The sequence below is a fragment of the Lichenostomus cassidix genome, chromosome 11 (genome assembly GCF_008360975.1).
Source record: "Lichenostomus cassidix isolate B80296 chromosome 11, HeHo_3.0, whole genome shotgun sequence".
Lineage (NCBI taxonomy): Eukaryota > Metazoa > Chordata > Aves > Passeriformes > Meliphagidae > Lichenostomus > Lichenostomus cassidix.
Window position 1 is genome coordinate 17,960,031 of NC_139492.1, and position 16,892 is coordinate 17,976,922.

Genomic DNA, 16,892 nt, shown 5'->3' on the forward strand with positions numbered 1-16,892 from the left:
CCAGGTCTCACTGGAGAGAACAGCAAACAACCCTCATCTGAATGCAAATTGATATACAGTTTTCTGTGCCATTCACAAAACATAATTAGCCTTATGAGACAAAAGTATTTAGTCCAGAAAAGGAAATTCTTCATATTTAAAGATACTTGGGGGAAAAACTTCTCATAGTTATTGCACTGAATAATGAGAACCTCACACACCCCCAGTTCATGTTCTGTGTTTTGCATGGGAGCACTTTAGACTGCAATGTAAAGGATTAGAATCTGTGGCTGCAGTTCTGCAGAGATAAATATATATATAACTTATATATAACTTTATATTTGGTGTGCAAACAACCAAGATTCCAGAGGTATCCAAACACAGAGGAATTCTAGGTCATGGCAAGATTTGTATGTACTAAATACAGAAATGAAATCTTTACAGAACTGGTGATTTTCATCTTGACAATAGAAGTTGCTTCAAAAATGCTAAGCAAGTTTAGTCGAATCCTATTCTGAGTTGTGTAGAATCCTATGAAAGGAAATCTTAATCCTTTGCATTTTTAAATTATGTTTTATAGCAGTGTATTGGATTACTGAGATGTTTAAAGCCAATAATCCCCAGCTGCTCCAAAGAGCAGTTTTTGAAATGTAGCCATGTTTTCCTGGAGCAGCTTTGAGGCTCAGTATTACGAAACCATAGACAAAAGCAGAAAATGATGGCCCTTTGAAAACAGAAGTCATTGTGCAGGGAAGAGGGAGAGAAATAACCTCCTGGATAGTCTGATGTGCTATCTGTCAGTATCCACCTCTGAATCCATCATGGAAGGAAGGCATTTTCCCCAAGCTTGGATTGAATTTGTGCTCGCTGGAGAAGGGTGAGATTACTGCTCGCTGTACCTCATATAAAACAGGGGAAAGCAGGAAGACAACTTAGTACATTATGAAGTGAATGACACAGAAATAAGCCTGGGAGAGTGATATTAAAAGGCTTGGGAAATGAAAAATGGCTGTAAACAGAGTTTTACATTTACTTGCTGCCCTGGGGAGATCCACTTAAGATAAATGTGACAGAGGCTGTCTGGTTTTAAGCATAAACTCTACAGGAAAACAACCAGCATAAGAAAGGTAGTCTTATTAAAGAACATGGTGATTGATAGAGTCATTTCAAGTAATGACTAAGCTCTTGGTAGAGTTTATTTTAAATAGTAATTGTGTTCTCGTGCTTCTCAGACAAACTGGAATTCTCATAATTCCCTGGATGCTCAGAGGCCAGCAAGGCTGCAGCCTGGTCTCAATAATTTGGTATTGTGTAAGTGGCTATCAGTGACACCCTGAGGAGGAAATAAATGACAACTAAAGTCAACTTACTTATAACTACTAATGCTGTATTTACATGCTAAGCCAACCCTGATTTTTTTCCCCCTAAGAATTGATATGTATGAATATCTGAATAACACTTGTGCTGTGACTGATGGTCTCTTTGCTTTGTGCCAGAAATGAGACAGAAAGTCAAGATTACAGAGTGAAAACCTATCAAAAGCTAATGATTGCAGGCAGGTCTATTCAGCTACCAGAGCAGGGCAGACAGAATTCCAGCCAGCAATCCATTTCTGCTTGGATCTATAATCTCTTGCTGAAGGGCTGGCAGCCCCCACAGCATCAGAAATCTAAATTCAGGCTGTGGTTCTGCACTTACAGCTTCATTTCCAGAGGCAGCTTCAGCAGCGCTGCCGAAATGCCAGACTATTAAAGCCTCCTGGGTGGTCTTTGTGTGGCCAATGTGTTCCTCTACAAAACATTTTTCCACTTGGAATTTAATCCTGCTGGACTCCTCAATCCCCGTGTTTCCTTCAGTTTGGTCTCCTTCAAGTAGGGAAGTTCCTAGTGAAAGGCTTCCCATGGTGACTCTCATTTGGAGAGGTTCACATTTCAGCCTCTGTAACATTTATCTCTATAAAGCTTGACAACTCAGGGAGTTGCTGAGAGTCTCTTTCACAAATACATTTGCTAAAAGGAGAAAGGTGAGAGCTAAATTCAAATCAAAGATCCTTCTCCTTTCCCCAGCTTTCTTGGAGCCGCAGAAGGAATAGCTCAGATCCTTCAGCCATGTCCATGGAAAGTTCTTTTTTTGATAGCTTGCTTAACTATTCTAGTTTAGTGCAAATTTCTTCCATAAAGAGCATAAAAACCACTTTGAGACTTCTGAATGAAAAATGGAATCAATAATTAATTTTTGCCTAGGCAGAGATTGTCTGTGAGGAGACCAATTTTGGCTCGAAAGCATGAGATAACAACCTCAGAATATTCAAACACATTCCTTTCCAGCCTCAGTAGCACTAATAAAGGAGACCATCACTGGTTGAAATACCTAATGGGAAGCTACAGCTGAAAAGACCAAATCTTCACGTTTATATGATTATTTGCAAACCATTAAATCAAAAGATCGTAGTTAAAACAATATTTGCATGAGTGTTTTCTGAGATGCCTTGCTGTAATTAGTCACCACAGAATATTTCCATTTAACCAAAAAAAACCTCCAAAAAACAAAACAAAACAAAACAAAACAAAACAAAAAAAACCACCAAAAAAACCCCAAACCAACCAAATACACAAACACAGAGAAAACACCACCTGCATTAAAAAAACTTCCCTTGGGCTTCCTGATCTGCACTGAGCACAAATCAGAGGAATTATCTGGATTTTTAGTGTTCATAGGCTGTAAGGACTAAGACAAAATTCCCAATATTATGTTTCAAACCCAAAAATCCAGCAACAGGTGCTAAGGTGATGCAATCAGATGCTAAGTATACAAATAAATACAATAATGGCACAAAAAAGGAACAAAAATAGCCCAAAAAAGACAGGCTGGTGTCAGCTTGCAATTAAAATTTGTTTTTCAGTCAACTGATCCATTTAAAAAAGAAGGGCAAATGATTCAGCAGATTTTTCATGAGCATAACTCATTTTGAGTTAAACCTGTTCATTACATCTTCCTAACAGATCAGATGAACCACAAACACATCCCACAGACTCTGCCTTGACACTATTTCTGACCTGTAATTGCAGATGGTTGTGACAAAACATTTCATTTCTGTTCTTCTGACAGAAGCAGCAACAACAACAGATTGAAGGCAGTGCCTTGCTACAGCTGGAATGATGTTTGCTGCCATTGCTGTCATGCAGAAGAGGCAAATTTTAGAGCTGTTCTTGCATAAAAGTTTCAGAAACCGATGTTTCACGGAGAGCTTGTCATGGGAAATTTGCTAAAAACGGGTATTTTTTAAATTAAATTAGTGATATTCGTAGCTGAGTCTGGGAATCAACTTTAATTAGATATATTTTGGAAGTGCATTAGGTGTTTTGAGGCTATAAATACATTTAGCCACCATTTCTCTGGTGCCAAGGGCAAGTGTTGACCTTACGAGTGCAACAACCAGGTCTGGTGGGGTATAGCTGTATTTTCCAGGGGTAAATCTGTATATTCCAGGGGTATAGCTGTATTTTCCAGGGGTAAATCTGTATATTCCAGGGGTATAGCTGTATATTCCGGGGGTGTATCTGCATATTCCAGGGGTATATCTGTATATCCTACAACACTCACCCCATTTCTGCATCTTGCACCAGCAGTGTCTTTTTTAACCAACAGGACAATATAAATTACTGGAGCATGAATGAACCTGTGTCCAGTCAGGTAAAGCTTTACCTTCCACACCAGTAACAATTTTCTCACTAATGAAGATCCCTGAAGTGCCCTTAAAAATGAGTTTGTGAAAAAGAAAGAGGAAAACCTGACCTTTGGTAGAACTGCCGGATCAAGAACAGTTTAATTTTCTGATAAACTGACCTTAATATGAGGCAAGTAGAGGCAAAAATTTTACATTTATGGAAGTGAAATAAATCCAAAAGTCATTATTTAAAAAAAACCCCATACATGTACATACATACACATAAAAAATACTGAAAGCTCCATTCAACAAAATAGGATTAGGCATTTTTCCTCCACATTAAATATGCCCTTACATTCAGCATATTTTCTACCAAAATGTTCTTTTCAAAATGTTGCCAGGGTGATATCACTATTTCAATCCAACCAATTTCCTTTGAAGTCTCCCATAACAGTAATTAAATAAATTGCTCTTGGAGTAATTATGTTTTTTTCTGGAAAAGGAACTATTAGGTTAAAGAGAGATGAGAGAGTCTGTCACCAAACATCATCTTTCCAGAAACACTGGTGCTTGCTACATTTATTGGAAGAAAGATGGAATACTTAAAAACTTTGGACCTTTTTAGTTTTTGTAAAGGAATTGTCGACTTCTCAGCTGAAACGAGCAACAAGCTGAAATGACTGCTGACAGTGCTGGGAGTGCAGAGAGGAAGAAAACAGAAGTTGTGTCAATAGAAAGCTTTTAAATCCTATGTATTGAGCCCAGTAGGGCTGGTGAGGACCAGAAGGCGAAATGATAATGTTAAAGGAAGCTCTGGTGGGGAAGATGAAGGAGCTGAGAGCTCAGACTGATGGTCCAGCAGAGGCTGCAGAATGGAACATTCCAGAAAGGCTTCGTGCCAGAGCCTTTGGGCTGCTGGAGCTGAGGAGGGTCTGTGTGTGGCAATCCATCAGCTCGATGCCTCCCTGCTCTGCTCTGCTCTGCTCTGGGAATGTTATCATCCCTGATGGAGGCAAACAAAGCTTTCACAGCTCCGCGCGGTTTCCAAATGCGTAACTTTATGTTTCATCTGTGCTTTTGCTTCCGTTCCAAGTCAGGCTAAAATTGTTAGGTGCAGTATGTTGAGCATCCCATGAGTTTTGTTCAGGTTTGTTTTTTGGTTTTGTTTTTTTTTTCCCCAGATTAACTTTACTAAGGATCTTTTAACTTTGCTAAGGATTCCCCATTATTTGTGGGAATTTGCCATATACCTGATAAGCAGCACTAATTTAACGACCAGAACAAGCTGAGCTAAGCCTCATCATGTTCTCTGGTGTCATTTGCTACCTCAGGCTTCAAAGAATTTGTATCCTGCTGCTTCCTGGGTTTGTTCACATTGCAAAGAACTGGAGTTTTTAATTTAAAGGTTTTTCGTTCTGTGGGTATGTTTTTCTTTAATGATGCTGAACACTCCCATCCTCCTTTTCCTTTCAATCTCTCTGATATATAAGATAAGGTTGCCTAAGAGTGACCCATGTGGATCAGAATCTGAATTTCTTTATGGAACATTTACCAGATCCCATCCAAGGACAGTGATACAGTGCTTGTCTGCAAAGATAACCTTCTATTTTCTCACCCCTTTGAAGACCCAAAACCGGTGTTTTCAACTTAAAAACTCACAAGGGTGGGCAAAAGGACAACAAAAAATAGCTTCCTGGAAATCCAGTGGTCAGAGGGAATAAAGCACCAGACAGGCACCAGCTGGAGAAACTGGATCTGGGGATTCATCCAAGAACAGGGAACATCTTTCTGAGCAGACAGACATATTTCTTGTTCCAATGGATGGCTGACAGGGTAAACATTGCTATAAAAAACTGAACATGATCTCCTTTTTTAAAACTCTTTGTGCAAATTTCGTGAACCCCTTCTGGCTTAAGCTTCAGCAAGTGAGCTTAGAATCAGACCCAAGGAATGGCAAATCCATACTATAAGCAGGAGGAATCATTATGAAGGTCACACACAGGCACTTGTATTCTGTTGGTAAACACAGCTTTAACTAAACCCAGCTACACTACGTGACACGAATGATGCTGTAAGAGTAAGATTGCTAATAGGAATGTTTACTGAATGCTTATTTAATAATGGGGTTTAAATAAAGAGTGTAAAAAAATCATTTTCCACGTGTTAACATGAATTTGTTAAGATTTCAGAGCCTTGTAAGCCCTCAGGACAGTGTTACCATTGCTTGGTGCATGCCCAAGCTGCTGTGAGCTGCCAGCACAGGCAGCAGAGCCCATCTGGATTCTCAGGCAGCATCAGCACCTCTTCTGGCCTGCCTGGGCCTGGGTTTGGGTAATCTATTTGGCTGCAACAGATTGTCTAAGAACTGAGTGGCCATTGCCTGATTTGTTTTGGCTTTTTGCTCTGCTCAGGATGGCTCTGTGCTGTACCACAGTTGGTTTCTGTGTATGTCTGAAATGAAGAGGCAAAAACCACAACACACTGGTCCATCCAGAATGAGCTACCTGTGACACCCCACAGAGTGCAGCAGGGAGACAGCACAGGATGGAGAGGAGATCTGAAAGGCAGGCACAGGATGCTCAATCCACAGAAAATGCACCTTTCCCAGCAGCACAGACTGTCCTGGGCAGCTGCAGAGCAGGGGGAACAGCACAGGCTGAGGAGCAGGTGTGCAAACATGAAAATGGCTCTGGGAAAATAACGCTAGAAACATGAAAATGGCTCTGGGATAATAATGCTAGAAACATGAAAATGGCTCTCTCTGGGTGCAGGAGGGAGGATCCATCATTGCATTCTTGGGGACAAAGGCCCTCCATCCCCATCCTGCCTCAAGACCTGTGCCCGAGGCAGCTGATGGCGAGGGGAACACCAGGGAAAGGCAGGGACTGGGAAGCTCCTGTGCACAATTTTTAACTGTGCAGAACTTGTGTGAGAGCTCAGTGTGGATGAACTAGTAATTCCTTGGCCAGACTGTTTAGAATTTAGGCTGACAGAACATTCTTGGCTTTTAAATTCTCTTCCTTTGGGTGAGATGAGCTCCACAAGCTACAGCAGAATAAACTGACGGAGCCTTCAAGGAGCCTGGACTGAAAGCTGGATGTACCTCAGCTAACTGCTGACAGGGAAAGCACTCAGCTGGACAAAAGGCAATGTGTGAACCTCGTGTGAGCTGTTCAGAGCAAGCAGAGTGTGCAGAAAGGAGGGAACAGCATGTGGGGAGCAGAGGCAACCTGGATAACCCTAACCCCAACCCAAGAGAGCAGCAGAGTGCTTGGGAGAGTAGTTTTGAGTTATTAACACAGTCATTCCCATTCCATTCTTTGTTGAAAAGTTTTCCCACTTAAAAAATTAATTATCTCTCCATTTGTTAAATGTAAAGCAAACCAAATCACTGCAGAGCTCCAAGGAGAAAAGTGGTGATCCCATTTGCTGCACACACAACTTCTGTGCCATCCTGCTGACCCTGGGAACTGCAGAGAGGTGATAACCAGTGGGTCAGGGGCTTTGCTGGGAGGCAGCACAGCACAGCCTGGGTTGAGCTGTCCTTGGAGGAGTCACCGTGGCTCCCTGGGAGCCTGTTCCCTGGGATGGGGCCCCTCCCTCCTGGCTCTCCCACCCAGCAGAGGGGACAGGAGCCACAAGTGGCACCTTTGGGCTCACAAACAGGTCTGAGCACTGAAGTCTGCAGTTGGTCCCCAGCCTTGGGATGAAGAGCTCATTAGTGAGTGCTAAAGGTTGGTGTGAGCACATTCCCTGGAAAAACAGGAATATCCTCTCCCCAGTGTGCTGCAACTCGTACATGTTGCCTGCAGTAAGGAAGTATGAGAACAGCTCGGGAGGTCAAGGCACAGCCTTTTGGTTGGTTGGTTATTTTTGCTTCAGTGCAGCCCTGGTTCACAAAATACAGCTGAGAGCATGAAAGCAAGGCAGGATGGCCAGGAGGCCTCTCACAGTGGCCACACTGTGCAGCTTACATAACCTGCTTTTCTATTTTGGGGAGAGAGAAGCGAGAATTGGAGGCCAAACGCCTGAGCTCTCTTGGAAAAGTAGGGAGAAACCTGCAGAAGTGCAGGGGGTCAGACCCCTCTTAAATATTCAGTATTTCAGGCTGTTGTTGCTAAAAGAAGATTGTGTGCATAAACAGAACCAGAAAATGCCCTTCAGGGTCACTCCTGCTTTTGATTCCAAATGTTCTGTTGGCTCAGACTTCCCCTGCTCTGGCCTCTCCCATTTTCCCATTGAATGCATTAGGAGGTTGTGGCTACTGGCCAAAAGCAATGGGTAATTCATCCCAGAGCCCATATTCTTTGAAATATCTTCTGAGACAGGAATTTATAGCGTTGATATAATGAAACTCAGATTACAACATTAAAGTCTGAGTCTGAGTGCTCACCACGCATACCAGAGCTACACAGAAAGTTTGAGCCATGGAACCCTGAGGAAATTGGGAAAAACATGCAGCCACATCTAGAACGAGGTTTAGGACTTGGTTGGGCCCTTAAGAACAGCCTTAAGCAAGAGATAAATCACACAGGTAATAGCAGCAGACTGAAAGAACTGCCATGGAATCACAAATACTTCAGCTTTGGCACACTGAATTTAGCCTGGTCTAGAGCAGTTACCGCCTTAAATAAGGAAAAATAGGGTCAAGTCCTCACTCCATCCTCATTTTGTCCTTCCTGCCCCAAGAGGGTTATTGTTTTACTTTAATGCACCTGTTTAGTGTGTGGGGTTCTATGCCATTCTCTTTTATATTATGTTTATTATTATTATGTATTCAATGATTACCAAATGGGTGTTTTCTATCCCAGAGAAATTACTCTTGTAAATACTCTTCTGCAGTAATTACAAATATTGTTTTTATAGACCAGAAATGGTACAGCTTTTTCCTGTAAAGGAACAGAAGTGGAGACTTCACCTAAAGCCTTGGAACAAACCTTCATTTATGAGACAAGGGAATCATTTTTATTCCACTACATGAATTCAGTGGGCTGCCACAGGCCAGTCATAATCTGTTATTGTTTCCCTCCAACCTTGTACTATTAATTTTTCTTTTTAATGAACTGTCCAGTCTAGTTTAGCTGTGGGAACTATGATGGAGCTGCAATAGAAATGGTTTATGTCACGCCTTTGTCAAAAAGCTTTCCCCTACAGCGGCAGAATGTAATTGAAAAGCCATTTTAAAATAAAAGTAACAGAGTGGTTGCAAATGCAGGTTGTCAGGAACAGAGAGGGAAAAACCTTTGCATTACATGAGATTTTAGCAATCACTACTTTCGTGTCTTTATTAGTGTTTATACAGATGAGGAAAGCCACATAAACTGCATCTGTTGTACAGTTATATCAGCAAGTGTTCCTGAAAAATACTGACAGCATTTCAAAGAAGTTTTTCTTCAATTGTGACTAACAATGCAGTAACAGGCTTGGGTTCAACACCTCAAAAGAATTAAACACACTAATTCTTGATTTATTTTATAGCATACAGAACATGTCCGTTTTTGAGAGAGCAAACTAACCTCTGAGCAGAATTCAAGACAGCTTTTATTGCATGGGAAACCTTAAAATGGCCAAGTGTACAACTATCTTATTATATGTAATATATATGTGCAAGATACATTATTTAGTTTCCTCTTGTGTTTATTTTTTCTAGCCTTGGCTGTGTGTATTTTTTCTTGGAGACACTATAGCGTAAATTTGAAATGTGTTTTTATTATTATTATTACTTTCATCACGATCATCATCATCATCCTTCTTAAAGCCCAAAGTGAGCAACTATAGTTTATATGTATATGTATATATATTATATATTTATGTATTTGTATTTTAGGGTATTGGGGATTTTTTGTATTGTATTTATAATGTATTGTTAACACAGACAATAGTTCTCTCCATAAATTCCCATTCAAATTGTTTCAGAAAGACTCTGATTTAGCTTTTGGTTCACACTTTCACCTTTAAAGTAACTTTGGAACTTTTGCCAGGAATTCATTTTATCAGAGCACAATTTCCAAGTGTTTGAGGTCATTCTGACCCAGAAGTGATTGGAGTTTTGGCCAGTTTTTAGTCAATGGATCAATCTTGTAATGCCCTTTCTCTGCTGGCCAACCTCTGCAGGCAGTGCAGTGCAGTGCAGTCTGTCCTTAGGGAATCTCATGCCTTGGGGGATTTCAGGAGTTTCCCATTCCTTAGCCCAGCCAGGCTGCTCCACATCCTGCTCCAGAGCCCAGACAGGGCTGGGATTCCCCAGAAAGCTGGGAAAAGGCAGAGATGAGTCTTTGATGACTCAGTTGTTTCAGGATTCAACTTGGAACAACATTTGGCCACCAAGAGGTGAATTTCAGCTCAGGTACAACTCATTGTTTCCAAAACCAAATTACTCATTCCAACATTCTTCCACATTCAAGATTCTTTCAAGGCAGCCATACCTCATGGAAATAATTTTCTATTAAAAAGCAGATAGGAAAATCTGAAATGTCCATATTAGGAGGTATTGAGTCAATAACAGATAACAATGTGAATGTATTTCCCCACTTGGTGTCTTTTAAGTCTTTGTAATTTCTAACAAAATAATCATTCTTTGGTATCTGTTTGACCAGAATATATGTCTCAAAATTATCCTAACCATATTTCCAAAGGTTTTTCAGCTCAAGCAAGTCTTGAAGAGAACCAAAAAAGCAGAAGCAATAAATTCAGACCCCATTTCATTGCACAGACTATGTGAAATTACATGGTCTTACTCTTCTCAACAGTTCACTCTCAGACCTTTCTTTAAGAGCCACTTAAGGATCCCCTGTACTTTGGGGTGTCATCCTACTAAAATCAAAGCTTTTGCCCTCCTATGTGAGCCTATTTCATTTCGATTACTGATTGCCATCCTAAAGCACACGTAATGAGCTAATCCTGCAGCTGTACTGAGTGTCTGTTCCGTGGGTTGACACTGAGCATCCAAAATTCAGGTTTGAAAAACCTATAGAAATGGATATTTGTGGAGAAGCAAAGCGAGAGGTGTGAGACAGGATAAAATAGGCAACTGGAGGGGGAACACTGCTCAGACAGGTCGGCCTGGTTAACCATGCAGGACAGGGAAATTCTAAGTGAAAATTAATTTTCTTTCCATGTGGCATCTGTGCAGAAACAAAACCATAGAGGAATTTCCTTACAAGATCTGCTCTGCACATCAGGAATAACCTGGTTTTCCCATTATGGGCTTTCCATGTAAGAATTAAAAACATGTAATAAAAAGGGTGTTAGATATGAAAGAGGCAAAGTATGCATCATACAACACTAATTTGTACATTCAGAAAGTGAACTTCAGTTTCTCTTCTTGTATGATGAACTTATCACAGCCCTCCAGGGCCTGAAGGAGCTGCAGGAAAGCTGGAGAGAGACAATTGCCAAGGGCTGCAGGGCCAGGAGACAGGGAATGGCTTCCCAGTGCCAGAGGGCAGGGCTGGATGGGATCTTGGGCAGGAATTGTTCCCTGGCAGGGTGGGCAGGCCCTGGCACAGGGTGCCCAGAGAAGCTGTGGCTGCCCCTGGATCCCTGGCAGTGTCCAAGGCCAGCTTGGCCATTGGGGCTTGGAGCAGCCTGGGACAGTGCAAGGTGTCCCTACCAGGGCTGGGGTGGGATGGATGGGATTTAAGGCCCCAACCCAAACCATTCTGTGATTCTGTGATTCTATAATTCTGTGAGGGTATTTTTTGGGGTCCTGTGGACTCTTTATTCATGTAGAAGGCTTTACAGAATAGCATAATCAAAGGGAAGTGTAGCTGCTGTACCCCCAGTCTGCCTTGAACTTGAGTATAAAAAATCCAAGGAGCACAGGAAGGAAATGTCTCATCAGGATAGTCCCACTTCCTGGAGCTCCTGATCACCTTCTGCTGTGCCTGAGCCAAGGCAGTGTCACAGTGTCACAGTGTCACAGTGTCACAGCCCCAGAGAGCTCAGCAGGGCCTTGCTGTCTGCCCTGCTGTTCTTTGTTCCATGAACAATAGTTAAACATGAATATTTTACCTTCTCAACTCTGTCATTAGCCAGATACTGTAACAGGAAATTTGCATTCCTGCACAGGCACAGCTGGAAGTAATTTAAGAAAGATCCTTCAAAAGAAGGGAAGAGAATTTAGGAAGCATATGGATTCACAGGTTTACATGATAATCAACAAAAGCAGCTCTTGTTCCTCCTCTTTTGCAGGGAGACGCTTCACACTCCAAGCAGAGGGAACATCCCACAGTCTCCCTGCAGGAAGCTTTCTTTCAGAAATTATTTGCTTTAACTCTGAAATGCAAGGAAGTCTATGAAAAAAAGACACAACAGTTTGTCAGATAAAACTGGGGTAGGCACCCAGTTAGTTCAATTCACTTATCCCACACACTAGTGAGACTGATGGGCCTTCACATTTTCCTTTATTTCTCACTGTCCTCTAATTTCTAAAACTAAGTGTATTTGGAAATAGCTCTGAAATCAGGAACAAGCAGAGTAGAAAGAGGCCTGAACTAAACCATGAATTGAGATACAAGAAAATGCCAAAAGAGGCAAAACAGTGGTGAGAAAATTCATGTAACTGTGGATGGAATAGAGACATGCAGAACTAATTCCAGATATTTTGTCCATGTTTTCTTGATACCCATAAATTAACTTGAAACCCAGTCGGGAAGTCTTCACACCAAACCCTCTTTAGAATTGTTTTTTTGAAAAGCTGGATCTGAACAAGAACTGCACACTGTTTGCAAAAGGTGCCTTTTGTGCTCAGACAGGACAAGAATTGGCCATGCTGAGCTGTGCCCTTGCTCAGAAGCAGAGGAGCTGAATTACCCTGAGTGCTGCTGGTGTCCCTGTCACATCCAGCTGCAGTGTCCCTTCCCAGCTCTGAGGGCACCACAAACACCCATCCCACAGAGCTGCTCACAGGGATGTGCAAGAATTGCTCTGTTTGGCTGCCAGGAATAAGATAATTGTCATTCAAGGACATTTTCACAGAAATGAAGCATCTGTCAAGCAGGACTTGAGTGAATTGAATGTAAAAACTGTAAATGAGTCAGCAAGAAAAAAAGCTTTAATATCCTGGCTTTGTACCTTTTATGCTACTCAATTCAGGTGGGCTCATGCCACCTTTGATTCCGTGGAAATGACAGTGTTTATATATTTATTATCTCTTACACTTCATCTGTTTCTATGTTAAACTTAAAACCAAGCAATGGACACTCCTCTAAGTGGGCAATTGTCACCCCTGTGGAATCACAGTAACAGCACAAGGTCACAGAGGATTTGAAAAATTAAAGGCATCACAGCAGCAGATATAACATTTTTTAGGTCTAGGGTTTCCCATATTGCTCTATTTCCACACTTTCCACCTTCTCTGAAGCCTAAGGGTCACCACTAAATTCCTTTCAAAACCCAATTCTGAGCAGTTCTATTAAGCTCAATGGCATTGCACAGAATATGAGAGAAAGAGTCCAAACATGCAATTAATCACTCACTCACTAGAATAAGGGAAATAATTCACTAGAATAAGGAAAGTATGAACCTTTTTTGACTGATTAAATTCCAGTGGTAAACCTAAATATTAGACCTTTTTTTACATTATTTCAGTGCTCCATTGCTGCAAATTTTCAAGTGATTTTCTGATGTTCTAAACAAGCAATGAAACAGATGAGATCCCAAATATGTGCTGATCAAACTATAGAGATAGAAGGATGGTCTGAGTCCTACAGCATCAGCTGAGAGAGCTCAGGAGCTCTGGCTGAACTCTCTGAGGGATCATTCCCTGCAGAAATGTTCCCTGTACTGCACAAACAACAGACACTCCAGCAAGGAGGCAGCAGCCATGGATATCTGCCATCCCTCAGGAATCCCACCGTGGGGTGCAGGACTCACCTTCAGCCACTGGACACCTGCTGCCAGTTGATGTAGCATATTCCACTCATCTGAAATGCCCCCCAGGAGCCTGGGACACTCAGCTCTGCTGCCCCTCAGCCACTACTGCAGCTCTGCCTGCAAAGAGGAAAGAGTCCATTTGAAATCCACAGCAAGGAGGGTGCTGTAATGAAAGGAAAGTCAAGTCTGGCCTAGAAACTCCCACAGCAGCCTAGACAGAGTGGAAAGACAAGCAATTAAATGCTTAAGTTTCAAGGAGAAAAGTAATAAATAGTCTTTACCTAGAATCACAGAATGGCTAGGTTTGGAAAGGACCTTAAAAATAACCCATTCCACCCCTGCCATGGGCAGAGACACCTTCTCTTATCCCAGGCTGCTCCAAGCCCTGTTCAACCTGGAACATTTAACAGACTCTTTTTTGCTACAGTGTTCCCATAACTAAAATGCTTGAGGCCATATCAAAATTCTTTCACATCTTTTTTTTTTGTTATCTGTGGAAAAAATCTGTTCTGGGAACATTATCCAAGACAAGACACACTGTAGTGAAAAAAGTAACAGCTGCAGATGCCATTAACCAGCAAGATGTGCTTTGAACATTTCTAAGTGCTATAAAGGCATATTAGAAAATTAGTGGGTTTGCCATTATGATGGGAAAGGGAGCAGATTATTTTAGGAAGTAGAACTGCCACTACAGTAGTGAAAAAAAATACCCAAGATAAAACATCTGAAGGAAAAAAAAATACCCAAGGAAGAAGTGCCTTTGCCTGTAAGTTCATCTATAGTTGTTGCAGTGGTTACAATTCTTTCATAAATGGAGCAGGAAGCTGAGCCAGTCTGGACAAAAGGAGCAGAAACAAATATAAACCTGCTGAAGCATTTCTCATGAGGTGAGGCAAGGCTTCCCTTGAATGTAAATTGGTAAGTTAAGGATGGGCACAGTTTCACAGAGCAGTTCCTTATCACCCCATGTGTTTCTGACAATGTCCCCACACAAGTAAAATATAGATAAAATATAATTCATGTGACTGAATGCAAAGGAAATACTCAGTGTGATCTGCTGTTACCTACTGGTGTAGACATTGCATTTCTGAGGTTTGTTTGAGACCTTGACAGACACCTAAATAACCCATTTAGGATCCATTCCAGCCAAAGAAATCAGGCTGGATTCTCCAGTACTTTCAAATTTATTAAATGAAAATTTCTAGAATGAATTATTTTAAAAAATATCACTGTTATTTGGGCTGACAGATCCTAGTCAGTCATTTTCTGTGGTGTTTGACAGTTAAAGATACCTCAGCAGTATCAATCCTTCCTTTTACACCCACTTTCCACCCCCATTAAACCAATCAAGTTTTAATTGCACAACACCCAGTTCAGCAGCACAGGTCAGCTTTCAGAGTTCCCAGCAAAAGTGTTGAAAAGCAAACAGCCATTGACTGACTATTTTATATTCAATATTGCACAAACAGTATTGAATATAAAAATCACCTTTGCTCCATCAAAGGAAGAAATCAAGTCACGTGGCTTCTATGGTCCCTCATGCCTGCAAATACATTGATTCCCTTTTAAGAATTTGGGGTACATGTGCTATAAAAACACTTTCCTAGAAGGTGCATTTTGCTAAGTCTAAGCTCTGTGGAGTGTTGATTTGTGTGATGGCTGAGCCACTGATATAAAAGCACTTGGTTTATAAAAGTACTCCACACATTCATGCTATGAAGTACCTGTGGCATTTTGAAATATATTCATTTTGCAAGTAATTTTTTCCCCATAAAGGACCCTTTTGAACTAATTCACAATTCATATGAGCGACTGAAAAGACTGAAACTGAATAAAGTCCCTCCTTTTGATAATTTGTTCAGTATCTTTACAGAAAACAACTCTATGGATGACTTTGCAGCTCAAGATTCCTTTATGCCCAAGACATTTGCAGTAGCTTGGATGAGGACTTCTCAAGATATCCTCTAACATATCCATCCCTGCCATCTCATTTTTTTAGCTCTTCTTTTGCTTTTAAAAGCATCAGAGAGTTGAAACCAGACACTGCCAGTGCCCCACCTGAGCTGCAGCTCCATGAACCTCTCCCTGTGTGCTCACCTGACCACCAGCAAAGGGACCATGGACCAACCATGGAACCACAGAATGGGCTGGGCTGGAAGGATCTTAAAGAATAATAGATAATAAATAATAAATAATAATTTCCCTCCCAAGTACAGCCTCTATTCTTCACTTACATTTCAACAGATATCAGGAGTTACAAAGCAATATTTTTTTGCCATTATTAGAAGTAAATAAATCTTCATATTAACATCGAGCAAGGAGAAACACCTCCAGATATCAATTTTCATTAAAAACACAGTTTAAGACTGCTGCATGATTTCCATCTTTGTGACTGTAGACAGAAGAGTTTAGCTGATTAACTGATGTTTAGGTATCAGATACCTATTTATTTCCTATTGCCATTGCCTTTATCAGATGCCTGTTATTTACTATATAACATTTTTATTTCCTAATTTTCCCTGCAGCTGAATATGCCTTCAGTAGTTCTAATAACTTTATAACGCTTACAAAAGGGAGAAAAACCAAAGACCCCCAACGGCTGTATTTACAGAAGGCTGTTTCAAAGCTCAATTATAACGACAAGAAAACAAACCAAACCAAAAAATCCATTAAACAGTTCCAACGCTCCAACTAGATTCGCCACAGCGGCTCTTTAAACCACACAGCCTAACAAGAACAAGACTTTCTGGGGTAAAAGAAGGCAGTTGGTGCAAAGTGCCAACCGCACAGTTTGGAAATGTGGCTGGGGAGAGGGGCAGGAGCCCCCAGCCCATTGTCACTATGGTAATTATTGCACAATGCTGATGTGCAATGGGCAGTGCTGGGGCCGAGGCAGCAGCTGAATCCGGCATTGTCCTCGCATGATAAAAAGATTTGAGAGTCTGAAAAGCAGAGGAACGGAATCTCACAGCTTCTTAGAGTCCCCTCTGAAAGGGCCATTGTAACATCATCATAAATCCTGGGCTCCCCAGGCACTTGACAACTAAAGCAGTGGACAATAGAATTCTTGTGTTGGACAAAACACTCCTTGTCTGCCAAAGGGCTTATCTGCTTCATTTACAAATGTCTTTCATTGTACCAAAATAATTCCCTATTAGAAAAACTATTAGGAACAGCACTAAATAAATATTCACAGCTTTGTGGGCCGTTTGGCAAAGTGAATAAACCAATACAATCAGGGCGCAGGCAAAAAGTGAGATTTACGCAGAGGAAAACCAAAACAAGCCCAAAGCCCTGTTTATTTTCATTTTCCCTTTTCCTGATACACTGCACACACATTTGCCCCTCTAAAAAAGACCCAGGTACATAA

The 16,892-nt window shown here is 41.3% G+C and overlaps 1 protein-coding gene across 2 annotated transcripts in view; it reads right to left on the reverse strand.

The window, feature by feature from the left end:
• CDH11 (cadherin 11) overlaps positions 1 to 16,892 on the reverse strand; it is an 83,107-nt gene that overhangs the window by 29,193 nt on the left and 37,022 nt on the right. For both annotated transcript variants that reach the window (XM_085072003.1, XM_085072004.1), the window contains exon 2: positions 13,523 to 13,639. The gene's annotated coding sequence lies outside the window, so the exon portion shown is untranslated. The remainder of the gene's footprint in view (positions 1 to 13,522; positions 13,640 to 16,892) is intronic.